A 15496-nucleotide genomic window follows, 5' to 3' on the forward strand; every position below is an offset into this window, starting at 1 on the left:
CTACCCAGTGGTAGAGACCTTTTACCCAGTGGCATCATTAGCTGTTGGTATTTATTTTTACATTTTCTGAAGGAAGGGTGGCAGTTGTCTTGGGCACGTGGTTATCTCAGAACTTGGACCTGTAGATTCTTGAGGCAAAGAGTAAGGACTCTACCTGGCAGGTAAGCTTCCATCATTGGCAAAGAAGGGGAGGAGTCACAGAAATAAACAAGGGCTTTGCATTAATATGTGTCTACTTCTGGATACTGGAACACTAGAGTTTTCTAACCAAAACAGGTTGGGGACATTTTAAATAGGGTCAGTATTAGCTCAACACTCTCACTGAGTCACTGTGAGGTCTTTGTGAATTTTATCCCTAAGATCAGAATGTGAGAAGTATTTGGTTATAGGCAAAGGATGAAATGCTTTTCAAGTACATTAAAAATGAGCTCTATTAATAGGAAGGAGACTTTATGAGATTGTAGTCTGAAAAAGACCACAAATACAACTGGTAAATTGTTAAGCAGAATAATAGAATGCGGGAGAAACACACCTGTCTCTTACTCTTTTTTTTTTCTTATCTTTCTTTCTTTCTTTCTTTTTTTTTTTTTTTTTTAGAGAAGGAGGTCTCACTATACTGTTAAAGTTGGACTCAAACTCCTGGGCACAAAGCGATCTTCCCATCTCAGCCTCCCAAGTAGCTGGGACTGTAGGTGCCATATCACCTGTCACTGCACCCAGCTTTTATTCTTATCTCTAAGAATTTTAGTTCCTCCCGCAGTGATTGCTGATTGAATTCTTATGTGGACAAATCTCCCCTCCCCCCAGTATCTCAGGGTGGTTCTAGTTACAATTCTGTTAAATGGTTATTGAGCTGCTATTAGCTGGGCATAAAGTTGAGTGTACACAGTGAAACAGGTAAACAAATAGTTTTAATGTCACATCCTTAAGCACTGTTTAAATTGGATCTTAAAAGATGAGTAAGTCCCACTTTTTTTTTTTTTTTTAAGGCAGATTGTTGCTCTGTCACCCTGGGTAGAGAGCAGGTGGTGTCATCGTAGCTGGCTGCAACCTCAAACTCCTGGGCTCAAGCAATACTCTTGCCTCAGCCTCCTGAGTAGCTTGGACGACAGGCGTGTGCCATGACTAAAAAGTTTTGTATTTTAGTAGAGATAGTGTCTCGCCCTTGCTCAAGCTGCTGTCTAACTCCTGAGCTCAAGCAATCCTGCTTCTGCCTTCCAGCGTGCTGGTATTACAGGCGTGAACCACCTTGCCCAGCCAAGGCCTTACTTTAAATTCTGCTATAGGCAGTGTTATTAAGGGTGAGTGAGGAAGGACCAGTAAGTCCATCTCCTGCTTTTCTAGGTGCTAGAGAGATTCACTAAACTGAATAGAAGAAATCCTTTCTCAGATGAGATTTGTAGGTGAGTGTGGAAGTCAATCCAGCTTAGAACCTTGCATTCCAGCTGTAGTCCTCTCCTATCTGAACTCATGCCTTTTGGTTGTATTTTGAAATAAAGGGCTGCTTTAGCTCTTTTAACCTTTGAGTTTGGAATTTATTAAACCAACTACAGCATGCAAAGAAAACATTGGGCAGCAGAGGGAGTTACAGCCCTGAGACTGCTTCAGCCCTGCTGGTAAAAAGATAACTGCTTTTTCATAGCAGAGCAAAGCCCTCCCCGCAGCCTTCTTGGCACCAAAATAGCTGGGAAGAAGGATAAAAGCTGGAGCAGTATAATCCCTAAGAAAACCTGCTGGCTACCTTTTCCATTTCCCTGTGTGGCCTTTCTGACCTGGCCGCCCTGTGGAAGCAGAGCTGTGCCTGCTGTGGCTTGTTCTGAATGGATCAAGACATTGAAGCTTCTATTTTTGACAGAGCAAATGATAGTGAGAATTTAAGGTACAGTGAACTCTTACAATTGAGTTCCGTATTTAGAAATCTCTGCTTGCTTTCCTGCTCTGCTGGAGCCTGTGGTGTTTGCTTTTTAAGTTGTACTTTTCCACAATCTGTAGATCCTTTCTTCTAAGCAGAATTTGTATTGCAGGAGGCGTTGCTCTCTGCTGCATTAAGGTTACTAAAACATGCCGCTGGGAAGCTGCTCTTGTTGGCAGCCCTTGGTATGTGAGCAATTATTTTTCTGGAATGGCTGTTGGTGTCTGAGGGGGTCTTGCTAAACACCCACTACCTCTCTTATAACATTCTTGAAGGTGGTGGGAGCAGAGAATTAGGCTCTGAAGGAAAAGTAAGTGCTGATGTGGGCCTGGTGTTCTATTAGTAGCAGGTAGGGAGAAGGAAAAGTTTGAAAATCCTAGAATTTTGTGTTTGCAGGTGCCAACTCTTGTCATTGTGTGTCACATTTGTCAACAGTTTCAGGATTAGAGGATTCTAATTTGGATTAAGGCATTCTGGGCCAGCAGGTGTCATGGACAGTTCCTGGCATAAGCCTAATTAACTGACAGCTGGATGACATAGGAGCTTTTCCTTAACTAATTATTCCTTCTATAACCATAACCACCTACTACTAATGTAGGCTTTTATGAGGAAATGCTTAGTAAAACTTTTCTAAGGTAGGATCAGCACTTAAATCTATTAGTTTAGACCTTAGAGTTTAGTTTTAACATAAAAGTTATACACAATGGAATTTTTAAGAATTGAATTACAGACTGGGTGTGGTGGCTCACACTTGTAATCTAGTACTTTGGGAGCCCGAGGCAGGAGGATCACTTGAACCTAGGATCCTGGGTTCTTAGGCACCTTGAACCTAGGTACATATTCAAAAGAACTGAAAGCAGGTTCTCAAAGACATTTGCACACCCATGTTATAGCAGCATTATTCACAGTAACCAAAAGATGGAAGCAATCCAGATGACCATCAATGGATAAACAAAATGTGGTATATACATACAATGAAATACTTTCCAGCCGTAAAAAGGAAGGAAATTCTGACATTTTCATGACACGAATGAGCCTTAAAGACATTATGCTAAGTGAAATAAGCCAGTCACAAAAGGCAAACCCTGCATGATTCTACTTACATGAAGTGCTTAGTGTAGTCAAAATCATAGAGACAGAAAGTAGAATGGTAATTGCCAGGGACTAGAGGGAAGGGGAGAATGGAGAGCTGTTTAATGGGTATAGAGTTTCAGTTCTGCAAGATGAAAAAGTTCTGGAGATTGGGTACACTGTGAGTATACTTAACATTACTAAACTGTACAGTTAAAAATGGTTAAGATGGTAAATACTATGTTATGTGTATTTTACCCCAATTAAAACTAAAAACAATTTTTAAAAAAGTATAATACCAAGATGAAAAACCAACCAAGCTATACATACTCGTATGAAGTTCAGAAGAATAAGCAACTCACTTTAAAGAGTGGTCATCTATCCAGAATATCGGTAGGGAAAGGGGGACTTTTATTTTCTACTTCTATACTGTTTGCATTTTGATCATGAACATGCACTAAGCTAATACTTTGTAATTTAATTTTTTTTTTTTTTAAGACAGGGTCTTGCCCTGTTGCCCAGGCTAGAGTGCAATGGCATCATCACAGCTCACTGCAGCCTCCAACTCCTGGGCTCAATCGATCCTCCTGCCTCAGCCTCTGGAGTAGCTGGGATTACAGGCATGCACCACCACACCCGGCTGATTTTTTTTCACTTTTTGTAGAGAGAGGGTCTCACTCTTGCTCAGGCTGTTCTCAAACTCCTGAGCTCAAGCTATTCTCATGCCTCGGCCTCCCAGAGTGGTAGGATTACAGGTCTCCATGCCTGGCTTTCTTTTCCTCTCGATGCTTACCTGGCCTTCGTTTCTTTAATGATAGTGATGTTGAGCATCTTTTCATGTGCTTATTGGCTATTTGTATGTCTTCTTTGCAGAGGTGTCTATTAAAATCCTTTGTCCATTTTTAAACAGGTTTTTTTAGTTGTTGAGTTGTAGGAGTTTTTAATACATTCTGTATATTAACCCGTTATTGGATATATGGTTTGCAATATTTTCTCTCATTCCATTGGTTGCCTTTTCCCTCTGTTGATTATGTCCTTTGATGCAAAGAAGTTTTTCATTTTGATGTCCGTTTTATCTGTGTTTACTTTCGTTGCCTGTGCTTTTGGTGTCATAGCTATTTTTACTTTTGTTTTTCATTTCTTTTTTTTTTTAAACAGGTTGAGCATCCCAAATCCAAAATCTGATGTACTCCAAAACCCGAAGCTTTTGAGGGCCAATATGATATGCAGAAGCTCACTGGAGCATTTCAGATTTTGGATTTTCAGATTTGTGATGCTTAACCAGTAAGTATAATACAAATATTTCAAAATCTGAGGAAATCAGAAACACTCGTGATCCCAAACATTTTGGATAAGGGATACACGACCTGTATTTTTTGTTTTACTGTAAATTGACAATTTATAATGTATATGTTTATTGTGGTACAAAGTGATGTTATGATGTATGAATACAATGTACAATAATTAAATCAAGCTGATTATTATAACATGTCTATCACCTCAAATACTTTGTGATAAGAACATTTGAAATACACTCTGAAAGCAATTTTGAAATGTAAAATTCAATACTTTTAACTGTACTCATAACGGTGTATGACAGATCTCAAAGACTTATCCCTTCTGTCTGAGTGTTTTTTAAGAGATGAGGTCCCACTGTGTTGCCCAGGCTGGGGTGCGGTAGCTATTCACAGGTGCCATTATAGTGTCTATAGCTTTGAACTCCTGGGCTCAAGCAGTCTTCCCAGTCTCAGCCTCCCAAGGAGTTGGGACTACTGCCACGGCACCTGGACTGACTGAGATTTTGTACTCATTCACCATCATCATCCTGTTCTCTCCAACCCCCAGCCTCTGTAACCACCATCCTTCTCTTTACCACTATGAGTTTGATTGTAAATTCCACATGTAAATGAGAATTTGTCTTTCTGCGCCCAGTTTATTTCTCTTAACATAATGTTCTCCAATTCCATTCAGGTTGTCTCAAATGATAGAATTTCCTTCTTTTTTAAGGCCAAATAATGTTCCGTTGTGTATATATGCCACATTTTCTTTACGCCTTCATCTGTTGGTGGATGCTTAAGTTGGTCCCGTAACTTGGCTACTGTGAACAGTGCTGCAGCGAACATCGGAGTGCAGATATATTAATTCAACAAACTGATTTCAGATCTTCATACAATTTTCCATAATGGCTGTACTAATTTACATTTCCATAAATGGTATATATGAGTTCCCTTTTTCCCACGTCTTCTCCGACACTTAACTTTTGTTTGTTTTTTGATAACTTTTGTTGACATTCTAACAAGTGTGAGATGTTATGTCATTGTGGTTTTAATTTGGATTTTCCTAATGATTAGCAATGTTGAACATTTTTTTCTATGTACATTGGCCATTTGTATGTCTTCTTTTGAGAAATATCTATTCAGGTCCATTGCCCATTTTTTAAATTGGGTTTTTTGTTCTTTTTCTGGTTGAGTTGTTTGAGTTCCTGATGTATTTTGTGGGTTTTTGTTTCTGTTTTGGTTTTTGAGAGACAGGATCTCACGCTGTCACCCAGGCTGGGGTACAGTGGTGCAGCTCAAGCTCGCTGCAGCTATGCAAAGTGAAGCGCATGCCACAATGCCAGGCTATTTTTTATTGTTGTTATTTGTGGAGAAGGGTTCTTGCTATGTTGCCCAGTCTGGTCTGGAACTCCTGGCTTCAGGCGATCCTCCTGCCTTAGCCTCAAAGTGCTGGGATCATGGGTATGAGCCACTGTACCCAGCTCCTTATGTGTTTTGAATATCAACTCCTTATAGGTTGTGTGGCTTGCAGATATTTTCTCCTATTTCACTCTTCATGCTGTTAATTGTTTCCTTTGCTGTATATAAGCTTTTTAGTTTGCTGTAATTCCACTGAGTATTTTTGCTTTTGTTGCCTGCACGTTTGGGTGTCAAATCTAAAAAATCATTGCCTGGACCAATGTCATATAGTTTTTCCCCAATGTTTTCTTCTAGTATTAGGTTCTTAAGTGTGTAATGTCTGATTTCCTTAAGTATTAAGTTTGACAGTCGATAGCTCTGACATTTCACTTTTATACTTCTGGTTTTTGTGTGTATGTGTATGAAGGTACATCCTCAGTCTTTCAAATGCATCTTTTGGCTTGTAATTCAAATTCCATTCAAATTTTTTTTTAGAGCAGTTTTTGTGCAACCATGGATAAGTCAAAATTTCGTGTTATTTTTGAATATGAGTTCCGTCGTGGAGTCAGTGCAGCACAGACAGCTCCAAAATATCAATGAAGTGTTTGGCAAGGATGTGGCTAATGAACACACAGTATGTTGATGGTTTGAGAAGTTCCATTTTGGTGATTTTAATCTTGAAAATGAGCCACAGGGTGATCTGAAACCAAGGTGGATAATGATGAACTGAAATCTGTAGTGGAAGCAAATCCATCTCACCCTACTCATGAGTCACAAGTGTTTGGCACAATGGTTGGATAAAGATGAACTGCTGAAACATAGTCCAAAACCAAATATTCATCAAAAAAAGCTAATGGTATCTGTGGTCCAGTGCTGGTATTATCCACTACAGCTTCATGAAACCTGGTGAATCGATTACAGTGGATATCTACTGCAACCCCTTGGATGAAATGATGAGGATGCTTACGATTAAGCAGCAGAGATTGGTCAATAGAGACAGGCCAATCTTCTTGCAAGACCCAGTTTACTGCCTGAAAATGGTTGCTTGGATGTAGGGAGTGGGAACCCAGGCATAACCCAAACATCTCCCTGCCTTAAAGAGATGGGACAGGGTTACTGGAAGGCCAAGGTAGCTAGACTTCTCAGCAAGGGTCTCTCATAGGGCCTTGGAAGAGCTTATGTAGTAAGTGAGAAGCCCTGAAGTTTCAGCTTCGTCTTCGTGGTTAATTTGCCTCTGCTGTCAATGCTTCTTAAAAACCTTCTCACCAAAGAAGCCGCATGAGTGAAGAATTTAGTCATTCATTCTCAAAACTTTGATGGCATAACTATATACTTCAAAGGGAGTTTTTTGGGTTTTTTTTTTAAGTTTTAGATTTTATCTGAAAAATTCATGCGAATTTTGCTTGTATTTTATTCAATTTATTTCCATCGATGTTTAACACACAAAGAATGTTTTAAAAAATTTAACTCATGGCTGGGCTCGGTGGCTCATGCCTATAATCCTAGCACTCTGAGAGCCCGAGGCAGGGGGATGGTTTGAGCTCAGGAGTTTGAGACCAGACTGAGCAAGAGCGAGACCCCGTTTCTACTTAAAAAAAAAAAAAAAAAAAAAATAGAAATTAGCTGGACAACTAAAAATATATAGAAAAAATTAGCCGGGCATGGTGGCACATGCCTGTAGTCCCAGCTACTCGGGAGGCTAAGGCAGAAGGGTCGCTTGAGCCCAGGAGTTTGAGGTTGCTGTGAGCTAGGCTGACGCCACGGTACTCTAGCCTGGGCAACAGAGTGAGACTGTCTCAAAAAAAATAAAAAAAAAATACTTCACTCACCTTCCATGCTCCCTCTTTTTGTTGTTGTTATTGTAGAGACAGGGTCTTGTTGTGATGCTCAGGCTGGTTTTGAACTTCTGGCCTCAAGCAATCCTCCTGCCTTGGCCTCCCAACGTGCTGGGATTACGAGTGTAAGTCACAGCACCCAGCCTCATGCTCCCTCTTTGAAGGTAAAGGCAGGAACAGAGTAAAGTCCATGCTTTGTTTTTTGCCGTTGCTTCACATACTTTATCACTTCTTATTTTTCCATTTTTTTCTCCTTGGATTTATCATCTGGGAATTTGCAAGTAACACAAAACCCAACTAGCAGTAGCTTGAGCAAATATAAATTTATTCAGCTCATAAGAAAACTGAGATAGGTAGTCCAGTTATATGACATGCATTGGTAAACACACATTCCCGTGCTAGTGTAACAGTCAATGATAATATCAGACACCCAGGCCACTTCCGTCTCTCCTTGCTATTATCCTTCTGCCTGTCCCCTGTGATCACAAGGTGGATGCTGGTCCGCTAGGACAATGGAGGGAGCCTGAAGGAGCATGCCATCCGAGTCTGTCCTTTTTTAATAGCTTTCTCAGAGTTTCTACCCAAACACTTCCAGTTATATTTCATTGGCCATAACTGAGTCATCGTTCACTGCTAGCTACGAGGAAGTCTGAAAAAGTAAGTATATGGGTCTGCTCAGGCTGCCATAACAAAATACCACAGACTGAGTGGCTTAAACAACAGAAAGTTGTTTTCTCATAGTTCTGAAGGTAACTGTGTCTCATAGTCCCAGGTAAAGGTGCTGGCAAATTCAGTTTCTGGTGAGGTGCTTTTCCTGGCTTGCAGACAGCTGGCTTCTTCCTGTGTCCTCACTTGCCCTTTCCTCTGTTCATGGAGAGATTTCTGGTGTTTCTTCCTTTGCTTATAAGGACAGTAGTCCTACTGGATTTGAGCCGTTATTATCTCATTTAATTATGTCCTTAAAGGCCCTGTCTCCAAATACAGTCACATTAAGAGTTAGGACTTTAACATATAAATTTGGGGAAGGGAGGACAATTTAGTCCATAACAGTAAGCATTTTTTTTAATATCAGAAAACATCAAGTGAACAGTAAGCCTTTTAAGCTTAACTGCACTGAACAAAATCATGGTTTTGTTACTGTAGCAGACTCTATGGGTGTTCAGCCCATAACCACTTGGCCCTCCCCAAGGGCACTTGGAGACCAGTTGCTGTACGCAACAATCACTTCTTGTGTCTTTGCTCGAGGGCATTCTCTGGCCACTGTAGCATGCTTGCTCCACATGCTGCCTGAGATTTAATGCTCTTGGAGAAACCCTCACATAATAAGGGACTAGAGATGGGAAAAAATACTCTTGGTGGTGCAGTTCTAAGGCATATTCTGTGTCTGTGATCCCCAATCCCTGGTCTGTTTCCTGTTAGGAACAGGCTGCAGAGCAGGAGGTAAGTGAAGCTTCGTCTGTATTTATGGCTGCTCCCCATTGCTCACATCACCACACGAGCTCCGCCTCCTGTCAGATCAGCAGCGGCATTAGATTCTCATAGGAGCACAAATGCTACTGTAAACTGCGCATGCGAGGGATCTAGGTTGTGCGCTCCTTATGAGAATCTAATGCCTGGTGATCTGAGGTGGAGCTGAGGCAGTGATGCTAGTGCTGGGGAGCGGCTGCAAATACAGATTATCATTAGCAGAGAGGTCTACACAATAAATGTAATGTGCTTGAATCATCCCAAAACCAGCCCTCCCACTCCCAGTCCATGGAAAAATTGTCTTCCATAAAACTGGTCCCTGGTGCCAAAATGGTTGTGGACCGATGTTCTACATAGTCTCTCAGAAAGTCCCCAGCGGAACTGAGCCCCAGTTACCCACAGTGTTTAACCAGCCTATTAAAGCAAACCGTATTAGCTTTCTTGCCATTTCTGTTTGCTTCCCTACTCTCTCTTCATGTCCTAAATAACTACTAGCACCCAAATCCTGACCTCAGCGTCAGCTGTTGGAGGAACACAAGATAGCAAGGTGGAAAAGGAGAATGAATACTGGTGGACAACTAGGACTGTCCATCACGCTGAGAAAAAACTGTCCTTTGTGGTAATATGTGTAATGCTAAATTTTATTTTAAGACTGTAGTCTAACAGATGTGTACTAAATTCTATAATTTCCTTGTCTACAAAATGGCAACAATAAAATTAATTCATTCATAGGGTTGTTATGAGAATGAAATGAGTTAACTCACATAAAGTTCTTAAAACAGTGCCTGGCACATAGTAAGTATTCAATATGTTTCTTTTGCTACTATTATCTTCCTTTCGAATGTGTGTGTTACCTTTCTCAGGACTGTATATACCTGACAAATTGAATTTATAGCTTTCTGTCTTTTCTTTAGGATGAAATTATATAACATGAAGTTTTTTTTACTTTTTTTACTTTTTTTTTTTTTTTTTTTGAGACAAGAAACTCACTCTGTCATCCAGGCTAGAGTGCAGTGGTGTGGTCATAGTTCACAGCAACCTCAAACTCCCGGGCTCAAGTGATCCTCCTGTCTCAGCCTCCTCAGTAGTTGGGACTACAGGTGCATGCCACCACGCCCGACTAATTTTTTCTATTTTTAGTAGAGACGGGGTCTCACTCTTGCTCAAGCTGGTCTCGAACTCCTGAGCTCAAGTGATTTTCCCACCGCGGCCTCCCATTTATTTCTTGAATTATGGTAGAACTTAGTAGTAAAACTGTCTTAGTCTGGAGTTTTGTTTGTCAGAAGATTTTATTTATTTCTTTTAATTTTTTTTTTTCAAACAGAGTGAGACTCTGTTGCCCGGGCTAGAGTGCCGTGGCGTCAGCCTAGCTCACGGCAACCTCAAACTCCTGGGCTCAAGTGATCCTTCTGCCTCAGCCTCCCAAGTAGCTGGGACTACAGGCATGCGCCACCATGCCCGGCTAGTTTTTTGCGTATATTTTAGTTGTTTGGCTAATTTCTTTCTATTTTTAGTATTGACGGTGTCTCGCTCTTGCTCAGGCTGGTCTCGAACTCCTGAGCTCAAGCAATCCACTCGCCTCGGCCTCCCAGAGTGCTAGGATTACAGGCGTGAGCCACCGCACCCGGCCCTGTCAGAAGATTTTAAACTACTAAAACTATCTCTTTAATGATTACAAGATAACTAAAATATTCTCTCTCTTCTTGAGTCAGTTTTTATAAATTATATTTTTTAGGGCTTTGTCTATTTCACCTATTTGTAGTTGCAAGCACAAAAAAAAATTGAACCTAAACTCTTCCAGTTTTGGTAGATATTCTCCGTATTTCACTTCATTACCACTTTAATTTATCATATTTCATTATTTGAAACATACATTTTTCACATTTTAACATCTCTGAAATCAGTTTCTGTCTTAAACTAATGGCATCCTACAATCACCATCAGTCAGGTGGGCATAAGAGATTTCATACTCTGTGCATGTACAAGTAGCAAAAGTACAGCATCAAAAATTGCAGAATGTGTATCAGTGGCTTAGAAGAGAATCTTTAGGCTAATAGTGGAGCATTCTTTTAATCCCTAGGAATCAAATGTTAGTGGAGAAAGGGAATGGCCTCGTAGTTTATCAGACTTATTCAGCAACATTCCTGAAACATGAGTCAGAAGTAGGTTAGTGCTACATAATTGCAAAGTCAGGCTTAGGAGCCCAGCATCAATGGTTTTTCATTATTTTAAGGATTATTTTTTGAAATAATACATTACTACTATTCTTTTCTTTTAAAACCCCACCCCTAACCTACTAATATTCTAGATGGCACGGAGCATTGTGTGGAAGAGTCAGATTGAATGGGAGGAAGTTTAAGGCATAATTTTAAGCATTTTTTTCTCTTATATTTTCTTTTCTATGTTTGGTGAAGAGTAATATATGATTAAAAATAGATGACTACTCTAAAAGATCTCCTTCAGTAAGTATAAAAGTCACAAGAAAAAAAGTTTTAAGAAAGCATTCCGTCATAGTTTGACAGCATTAGATATGTTAATAATAAGTAAATTTTACTTTCTTTTCAGCTTCTGAATACATTTAAGACTTTTTAAAATCCAGCAGGTTTTCTTGATTTTAGTAGATGGTTCAGTCCTCTAGTACCTAGTCTGCTGTGCAAATAGAAATATAAATTTTGTATTACTTTTATAATCAGAAAACATATTTCTAAAAATTGTTTGGTTTCTAAGAGGTCTTTTAAGAGGAAAGAGGGAGAATTAGAATTTTTAAAAATTATTTTTTCTTTAGAATAGGAAAATTTTTGGCATGTTTGTATATTATTTGCCTCCTTGTTTCTAATATTTTGGTCATATTTTCTCTCTTGATTAGATTTGCTGGAGGCTCATCTATTTTATGATGTTTACATAATCAAATTATTTTTATTTTCTAATTAATTTTGTTTGGTCTTAATTATTCCCATTCTTGTACTTACTTTTGGTGATTTTTTTGTTGTTGCTTTTATATAATATTTTTTCTCCCTTAAAAAGTAATATATTTAAACTATACATTTTCCTCCAAATACTGCTTTGACTTTATCACAAAGATTTAGATAGCTTGGTATTTTCATTATTATTTTTAAAATTGGTAACCAATAATTACTAACATTTGTCATACACTTTTATAGCCTACAAAGTACTGTCTTTTTATATTTTCTTTTTTGTCCAAGTGCTTATTTCTAGGGTACTTGTTTATTTTATAGGTTTAGAAAATATTTAGGCAATAATGTTTGATTGTGGACAGAAAATATAGCCCATATAATGTTTTTCTTTATTATCTTTAGTGAGATTTTTCTGTATAACCTGGCATGCTCAATTCTATACATGAACATGTGTAGCCATTATTTGTAGAATATAAAATCTGTAATAATGTGTGTTATGAATTATACTGGTTCAGTCCTCCATGCATGCCCTTATACATTGTCTGCTTAATCTGTCATTGATACTGAAGAATTAAAATCTCCAACTACAATTGTATTTTTATAATTTTCTCATTAAAAGCTTATCAGTCTACATTATACATTTAGCTGCTATGTTGTCCATATCAATTCCTTATTATTATATTTTTTTTTTTTTTTGGCAAACGTATCAACATTTTCATCTTTTTCTTTTTCTCAAACAGATACTTTAGATTGGCTAAAGACCGGCCCCTCCACCAGTAAAGCTACACCTTTTTCCTTTGGTATAATGGACCCAAGGTATTATATTTTCATCATTGACTATCTTTCATCATAGGGAATAAGTCTACCTGGCTTAGTGCTTGTTTGCCCTTTTTCTACTTTATGTGGCATTACTGTTGCTATCCCTGCTTTTCTTTTCTATAACTTTAGTTTACCTTTGCCCATTCTCTTATGTTTAGCCTTTCTAGACCTTTTGACTTTTAAGTATCTACATTAGTAACATATTATTTAACTGATTTTAAAATCATTTATGCTCCTTTGCCTTCTAATAGCAGGATTTTGACTATTTAGAATAATTTTAATGGTGATACTATACTAGGTTTATCTTGGTTTCTATTTTATGTTTCCTAATTTTTGTTCTTGTTTCTTCAGTTTTGCCTTTTCTATGAGTTTTACTTTGTTTCCTTTATCTTTTTTTTTTTTTTTAAAGACATGGTCTCACTCTGTTGCCTGGGCTAGAGTACAGTGGCATCACAATAGCTCACTGCAAGTTCAAACTCCTGGGCTCAACGAATCCTCCTGCCCCAGCCTCCTGAGTAGGTGGGACCATAGATGCCACCATGCCTAGATAATTTTTCTATTTTTTGTAGAGATGGAGTCTCTCTATGTTGCTCAGGTTGGTCTTGAACTCCGTGCTGGGCCTGTTTCCTTTACCTTTTAAATCAATTTGGAAGGGAGACAACAGCTTAAACAATAAACATTTATTATTAATATTTTATCCAATTTCTGAAAGTTGGGAATCCAGCAGCAGTTTAACTGGGAGGTTCTGCTGTAGTCTTTCATGAAATTGCCGTCAAGATGCTGCCAGTGCTTTAGTCTTCTGAAGATTTGACAGCAGTAGTAAAGTTTGCTTTCAAGCTCTCTCACATGGCTGTTGCCAAAAGACCTTAGTTCCTTGGCGACTATTGACTGGAGGTTTCATTCCTTATCATATAGACATCTGCACAGGACTGCTCATGGCATGGCGGCTGGCTCACTCCAGAGTAAATGATCCAAGAGAGAGGGGAAGAGAACAAGATAGAAGCCACATTATCTTCTACAACCTATCTCCCAAATGACATGTATTACTTTTGCTGTATTCCATTGATCATACAGACCAGCCCCAGTATAGTATGGGAAGGGACAACACAAGGATGTCAATATCAGGAGGCAGGAACCATTGGGAGCTATCTTGAGGGCTAACTACCTCAAATACCCTATTTTAATTCTACTTGCAAATGTCTTAAGTCCAAACTAACACATTGGTCATCATAAGATAAGCAGTTTTATACATTTTGGCTTCTTTATCTTATAATTTCCTCATACTTTCTCATTCCTTATTAATTTACTTAGAGATTGTATAATTTCTAAAATCAATCTCTCTCTCTTTTGAATCTTTTTTTTGTCTGGTTTTGTTTTTTTGTTTAGAGACAAGATCTCGCTTTGTCACCCAGGCTGGAGAATAATCCTACTGCCTCAGCCTCCTGAGTAGCTGGGACTATAGACATGTGCCACCACGCCTGGCTAATTTTTAAAATTTTTTTATAGAGAGAGGGTCTTGCTATGTTGCCCAGGCTAGTCTCAAACTCCTGGCCTCAAGTGATCTTCCCGCCTCACTGGGATTACAGGTATGAGCAACCAATACCCAGCCTATATCTTTCTATATATTAATATTAATTAATTAACATATTAATTAAGAAAACTTATCAACAACTGTAGTTAATATCACTGCATCAGTCAGAATTCTACCAGAGAAAAAGAACCAGTAGGAGATACATTGGCCCCTGAACAACATGGGTTTGAACTGTGTAGGTCCATTTATACATGGATTTTTTTCAATAAATATGTTGGAAAATTTTTTGGAAATTTGCAACAATTTAAAAAAACTCACAGATGAACTGTGTAGCTTAGAAGTATTGAAAAAAATTAAGAAAAAGGTATGTCACGAATGCATAAAATATATATAGGTACTAGTCTATGTTATCATTTATGACCATAAAATAGATACAAATCAGTTATAAAAAGTTAAAATTTATTGAAACTTATGCACACAAACACAGACCATGCATGGAGCCATTCACGGTCGAGAGAAATGTAAACAAATGTAAAGATGCAGTATTAAGTCATAAATGCATAATTTTTGTTTGTTTAAAACAATGGAAATTTATTCTCTCAGAGTTCTAGAGCCCAGAATTCCAAAGTCAAGTTGTCAACAGGGCTATATTCCCACTGAAGGCTCTGGAGAATATACTTCCTTGCTTGTTACAGCTGCTGGTAGCTCCAGGCATTCCTTGGCCCCATGGCAGCATAACTCCAGTCCCCTGGTTTCTCTTCACTCGGCTTTCTCTATCATAAAATTAACTGTAGTAACACAGTACTACTGTAGTAATTTTGTAGCACCTCCTGTTGCTACTGCAGTGATCTCCAGTGTTGGGAGTATCTGCTTAAGAGGCCGTCTCTATGGAAGCAGTTTGTCTCTCCAGTACATTTCGTATGGTAGTAAAAAGTGATCTCTTGCAGTTTGCACGTATTTTTGGTCGTGTTTAGTACAATACTGTAAAACTTGAATAACACCATGGGACTCGTACAAAGTGCCACTAGTGATGCTGGATGTGCTCCCGAGAAGCAGAGAAAAGTCATGACATTATAAGAAAAAGTTGAATTTCTTGATATGTCCCGTAGATTGAGGTCTGTGGCTGCAGTTGCCCACTATTTCAAGATAAATGAAATCAACGTGAGGACCAGTGTAAAAAAAGAAAATGAAATTCATGAAGCTGTTGTTGCAGCTACACCAGCAGGCAGGAAAACCTTGCACTGTTTATGAAATATCTTTTTATCTCATAT

At 38.7% G+C, this 15496-nt stretch overlaps 1 long non-coding RNA gene across 1 annotated transcript; it reads left to right on the top strand.

Annotated features, from left to right (window-relative positions):
* The first annotated feature begins 10576 nt into the window (after nucleotides 1–10576).
* Nucleotides 10577–14225, top strand: LOC123626783. The gene is made up of 3 exons (XR_006731008.1): nucleotides 10577–11422; nucleotides 12616–12691; nucleotides 14201–14225. It is a non-coding gene; the product is annotated as an uncharacterized LOC123626783 (long non-coding RNA).
* The last annotated feature ends 1271 nt before the right edge of the window (nucleotides 14226–15496 follow it).

The sequence above is a fragment of the Lemur catta genome, chromosome 23 (assembly GCF_020740605.2).
Source record: "Lemur catta isolate mLemCat1 chromosome 23, mLemCat1.pri, whole genome shotgun sequence".
Taxonomy (NCBI): Eukaryota; Metazoa; Chordata; class Mammalia; order Primates; family Lemuridae; genus Lemur; species Lemur catta.